The following is a 6,494-nucleotide window of genomic DNA, read 5'->3' as shown; positions in this document are numbered from 1 at the left end:
AGTTTCAAGAAACTCTCCATCAGCCGGGTATCCGGGGTTCCGTGAACCCTCTCCACATACGGGGCCACCAAGCCAGCATTGCCAGACCCACTAGCACGGTTCTCTTCTCTCAAATTCACAAAACCAGTCATCATCTGGTTGAACTGAGCTTGCTGCTGTTGCATCATGTTGGTCATGACGCTTGCAATGTCCTTGAAGCTTCCAATGTCAGGGGCATTGGGGATGCCACTGGTAGTATGGTTGTCCTCTTGGGTCTGTTGATCATACCCTCCAGTAGGTGTCTCCTCATTTCTGGCACTACCGGAGCCGACAAGACGACTTCTTAGTAAGACCATTCTGCAAAAGAACATTGACCACATCGAGATACGAAGATTTATCAAAACACACTTGACCATATGATTAAAATGCTCAAATCATACATAGGTTCATCAATACTAAGAAAATAATCAAACATTGGTCAAAATCCAAAAATTCCATCAAAATTTCCATATTTCTCACTTTTTATAACCTTGGTCGACCAAGCAGTCGACCAAGCCCAACAGTAACAAAAATCAGGCATTTTAACTTCATTTTTTTCTCATTTCTAACTCATTTCTCTTGTAGAGGGGCTCTGGAGAACACATTAGCAAACACTTCTAAGCAGATTCCAAGTGGTTTGAGGCTTCCACATCATCAAAGCATCAAGCATTGCTCAACCAAGTAAGTAAATCACTATTCATCATCTTCTCAAGTAGTTTCTTTACTTAGATTTCTCAAAATACAATGTTAAACTTATTGTTCTAAGATAGATACATGTTCATGCATGCTTAGAAACAAAAACCCATATTTTACATGCAACAACAAGCAAACACGAATTTTCAACTTGATCTCGCTAACGTAGCCGAAAGTTTCCAAAATTTAGAAAAATTTCGATTTCTCCCAAACCGTTAGGAGTTTTAATACCAAATATGATGCCACACAATCCAAATGATATGCTACACATTACCATGCAATTCGTTTCAACCAATTTCAACAATAACAAAAATCCCCAAATTTGACCTAAACGTCGAAATTCCTCTTTTCTAGCTTGTCGAAATTTTCAACTTTAGAACGCGATTTCGACCGGTTTTCTTCGAACAAACACCACAATCATGCAATTCTAAGTATTGTGCATATGGCAGTATACTCAAATTGAATTTCCCCCAAATTTGAAAATTTCCAAAAAATTACGAAAATGCCCTTCATATCCAATTTTGGTTAATCTCCTAACATTGACTTGTTGATCTTTCTCTACAGATATTTATACTCTATGGAGAGAAGAGGAAGAGGTGGTCGCGCTCGAGGTAGGGTAGTAGGTGGCAAGAGAGGTAGAGGACAAGTGCCTTTGCTGCCATGAGCGGAGGTGATTGATCAACACCGCTTCGTCACACCATTGGTCGGGTGTCTTTACGATGCATACTTTGGGCATTGTCACATAGAGTACGGGCGACCATTCTGGGCTGCAGAGTTGACTACTTTTTAGATCGGGGAGAGATTCGATGTCTTGGGGTTGACACACCTACTTACTCAGGATATGCCGGTGTACCCAAAGTTAATTCGGCTGTTTTACGGATCTATATGGGATTCGAGATCGATCTATCTTATATTATACAGAATGTTATGATCGAGGTTGTCATGCATCCGGGTGTCAGAAATCTTTGCTTTGGGATTCTATTGACACGCATCTTCAATTATTTCGGGATAGATCTGGATGGTGAGGATAGAGTCGTTGGAGGTGCGGGGTATTCCATTGGTACGAGGACTATTGGACTGATGCAGTTAGATCGAGTTGGCGGATCTCCCCCGGTCTAGGTGATGAGTCGGATTCCGAGGATGATGGTGAGGATATTCCGGTGAGAGGATCAGGCTGGGGATGATATATGTATGCGGGAGGTCGGTCCTGATGATCAGGGGGTTCCCGCATCACAGTTTGAGACTGGGGGTCCATCACAGGCTGCACCAGAGGCACCGGATTTGTATGCTCAGATGCAGTCTATGACTTCCATGATGGAGAGGATGGGGGTTAGGCAGGAGTAGTTGTTCGAGAGTTTAGGAGCCAGGCAAACTCAGATATATGAGAGGATGGAGGCGAGCCAGTCACATATGTATGAGAGGCTTGAGGGGAGGCTTGCACAGATAGAGTCCAAGCAGGATTAGATGCAGTCTCAACTCACTCAGATCACTAAGGATGTCAGGACATCCAGAGTCCGACGACGATCTCCTAGATAGATAGATTGTACTAGGATTTCAGTTATGCTTTTCATATGTAACCCGTTGTAAAACTTATTTAAATTAATGAAAGTTATTCCAGTTTCATCTGTTATTGTGTGTTATTCACTTTCTTTTTCGTTTCATTAAGTGATGATTGTTAAATTATAATTATTGTATGTTATTCAACAATTGCCTTATGCTTCATTAATCAGGTTTTTAGCCCGAGTTATCTATTATTCACTTCTAAGAGTAATTGAGTCACCTTGGATCTGTGACTCGGAATGTTCCATTATCTTTTCTGTGGTTGGGGCATTACTTGATCTTGGGCTCTGATACCACTCTGTCACATCCACCCAGCTGATATCTTATCGGCATACCGGGATGTGATCCACAGCCAAAGATTCGGATCGAGCGGCCATGCCTCCCACATACACGATAACATAATCATGAACAATATAATCAATGTATAAAACAAGCAATAAATAGATCAATTGAATAAGAGAAGATAGTAAATCAGAGTGTGGAAATATTAAATGTCAACTTCATATAGAGGTAGTCTCAAAGAGAAGAAGTGATCAGAAGTCACTCCTCCAACAATAGCGGAAATGTAGTTAATAAAGTTAAGTTACAATCGTGCTGAGAACAATTCCATAAGAACTAGAGTGAAGATATCCAAATGATTACAGTTATCCAGGGAAATGGGGCCTACATATAGGTTTCTTCTATCCTAATGATTTCTCCTTCAAAAGTGTGGATGAAGTAAACCCAACGTGGCCGCTCCCTCACTAATGTGGGGCTAACCCTGGTACGCACTATAATCCTCCTCGGTATAGCAATATTGACTCTCCGCGTAGCCATCACAGGAAGTGTAGTATGCGGGATCATAGCTCGGGTCATAGGTCGTGCCATCAAGGTCTTCTATACCTACAGTATAATCTAACAAATTGCACAAAAGGAATGAGTTCAAAAGAACTCAGTAAGGCAAGTCGTTTCATAATACACAGTTCATTCAACACAAGTCACAATATGATATGAGACAATGATGAAATTTGATTCTAATCTTAAGTATGCTAGTCTCTAAGGTAGACATACTTTAAGCCATAGCACCATACTTCTTTGGGTCGTCAGTCACTCCCCCTCAATCATAAGATATCTTGGGTCTGCCGTGGTAATTGGGTAAGGTCCTCATCAAGCCATGGTTGGGGATTTAGTCACCGCTCTCTCACATCCCCATTGGTATAAGTATTTGAGCATGTCGCGGTGAAGCCTAGCCCAGTGCAAGTCATCTACTCAGTCGTATCATGTCCGATCCGGATACTTTCCCTATGGCACCGACCAACTCGGTTCCGTATCCTTCACACTAGAGTCAGCGTATCCTATGGCACCGACCAACTTGGACTACGGACTCATCAACCCTATTGGTCATCCACAAATGGTAAACGGGAAGCTCTCACATCCTCCCACGGGTTGGTTACCGGTCTTGAGCGCCCGTGAGCCCAGGTCTATCCATTTGCAACCCTACCAACAAATGGCCCCTTTCGGGTATCCACAAGATAGTTCAAGTCCTCTCACGGAGTGGATACCGGTCTTGAGTGCCCTTCAACCATACTCTACCACGGGTCGTTCGGTCTCAATACCCTTCCGATTCGGGTCTGATACGACAAGGGAAAATATCCTAACCATACACCTAGACAATCCTATATATGTCATCCAACAACTCAGGAAACCGTCGATGGACACCTTCGGGGAATATCCCATACTACTCCCTCCAATGTCCAAGGACAGAAGTGTCGTTTCCGACACTTCTCCATCCCAAGTCATACGTAGTCAATCACAAACTCAATCATATCATATTATACTAAATCAATGATTCATCATATAAGCAAATACATATCATAACATGATTGATCATATATAAAATCATAATGTAAAACTAAACATGATATTCTAAATGATCTATACACATTCTTTTACTGATAAGAAAACACATAACAGTCATGTATAGTAAAGGAATACTCATATGAACATAACCATTAAGTTCCCATAGTATAAGCATGTTGGTATAATTAACATACTTGAGTTAACGACCGTCCTTACCTTAATCAAGTTGTAAATAGATTCAATGATTACCAAGTATGGTCCCAAAATCAGTGTTGATACCCTAGATAATCATACAAGTAATGTCAGAGAAGAAAGCAATTGAATCGGGGTTCAAACGGATCAATTCGGCTGAGTACAGGGCCTTAAGAGCTCTTGGTTGACGGGCTGTCGACCAAGCAGTCGACCAAGACTTGTTCACTTCAGGACAGCAATGGAAACTTTATCCGAAACTGCCCTTCCGGTGCTCCGATCGTCATGAAATTTGGAGAGCATGTTTATAACAGTAAGAGGGTACTACACACCAATTTTCATGATGATCCAACGGTTCAATCAAAAATACCCAAATCGAAATTTTAGGTTCTATATGATACTTAGCAAGAATTAATTTGGAATTGATAGAAATTGTAAAGGATGATAGGAATCAATCAAATGAGCGTTAAGAATCAAGCTAGAATCTTAATTTCATTATAGTCTAAGCTTATCATGCATCTACATATCAGATTTGAATCGAAATAGGTTAGATTGAATAGAATCAAAGTGATGGAGTGCAATTAATCTTATTTGAATCATAGCATAGCAAGAGTGGGGGAGGATTAAGGAATTGAAAGGGGGAAACTCATGGTTAAGTGTTTGCAAGGTTGCAGCACTTCAGCCATGGTTTCAAGATCATTAATTGATAGAAAAATGAATAGATTAGAAGAGGAATAGAAGAATTCATACCTTGTGTTGATGATTAATGTATACAATAATGATTGGAGTCAAAGATCTTCCCAAACATCAAGGAATTGCCCAAGAGAGTGTCCAACCTCGAGCTCTGGAGTGCCAATGATTAGTTTAGGTCCTCATTCACGAGTTCCAAAAAGGTAGGGGCAAAATGGGAAGATATTTAGTGTAATTTCGAATTCCATTACTCTTGGTCGATGGGGCTGGTCAACGTTAGTCGACCAAGCCATGACAACGAACTTCGGGAGTGGATTCGGGAGGCTATACAAGGTCAAATCGAGCGGGGTTTTCTCCTACAAGTAAATCAACAAGTCTAGTTTCTGAAAATACCTTCGGATTGATCACGGGGTTCCAGGAAGTGCTTCAACTAATTCAATCTTCATCGATGCGCAGATTTTCACCCAATACTGACAATGTGCTCAAGTGAGGGGCATCATTGCCAATGTCCATAGGCTCAGCATCAAGCATCGAATCATCAACTAAGAGGACCCACAGGTCTCTTCTACCACCACTTCGGGTCTTCAGACCTGCAACAGTCTAAAATCCAGGCCGGGTCATGGTTAGGATAAGGCCAGATTTTACAGCTACGAACAAACTATGGACTTTCTTTTAAACTCTGATGTTTATGACTTTGGATTCTAAACCTTAGATGATTGTAATCGATATTTAGGATTTTGGACTTTAATACTTGAACTTGATTATTTGTCTTTTTAATTTTGTTATATCATGTGTTGTATGGAATTGTCATTGAACCTAGGTCTTGCGGTGTATCACCCCCACAGGTATTCGGGTATGACCGGATCTGGCTGGGTGGGGTGTAACAAAAACGGCTCCATATTAAATGCAGAAAACATGTCATAGGAAACCAACAAAGTAGAACAAATAAATATTTCAATTGTAAAAATAGTGAAGCTTCTGTCAGATAATACTTCACTCATGCATCACTGACGAAAAGGTCCCAAGGAGAGCAAATAGCCATAGCACCAGCAACGGAAGTATTATCCCTGTTCTCCAAGAAATTTTACCTGGAAGTAGAAATCAAATTCCAATTTCAAAGTACAATGTCAGGCTTAGAATCTGAGAGAGCATTTCAACTTTTGATTCATATGACTAGCTTATACATAAATGATCAGAGTGAATCGAAGCCATAAAAATATTGGTGGCAAAACTTGAGCCAAAACTCAAGGTATTGAACCTTCATAATATCAAACTCAAGCTCCACTAGGATCCAACTCAACCTTGGTTGGTATGGAGTTGCAACTTTACAATATTCATAGCATCGAAGAAAACAAAAGGTATTGAACAAGAGATTTCTATTGTTTCTCAACTCAAGCCCTTGGAGCTTATAAAAGGCACCAAAAAGATGTAAGGTTTTCAAGAGGGAGTGGTCAAGCATACTCAAGCAGCTACAGCTGCCAATCTCATCTCGGCTTGTCTTGATG

This window comes from Hakea prostrata, unplaced genomic scaffold (assembly GCF_041222555.1).
Source record: "Hakea prostrata isolate BN-2017 unplaced genomic scaffold, UWA_Hpros_2 contig_92, whole genome shotgun sequence".
Taxonomy (NCBI): Eukaryota; Viridiplantae; Streptophyta; class Magnoliopsida; order Proteales; family Proteaceae; genus Hakea; species Hakea prostrata.
This window is presented reverse-complemented; position numbering follows the sequence as displayed.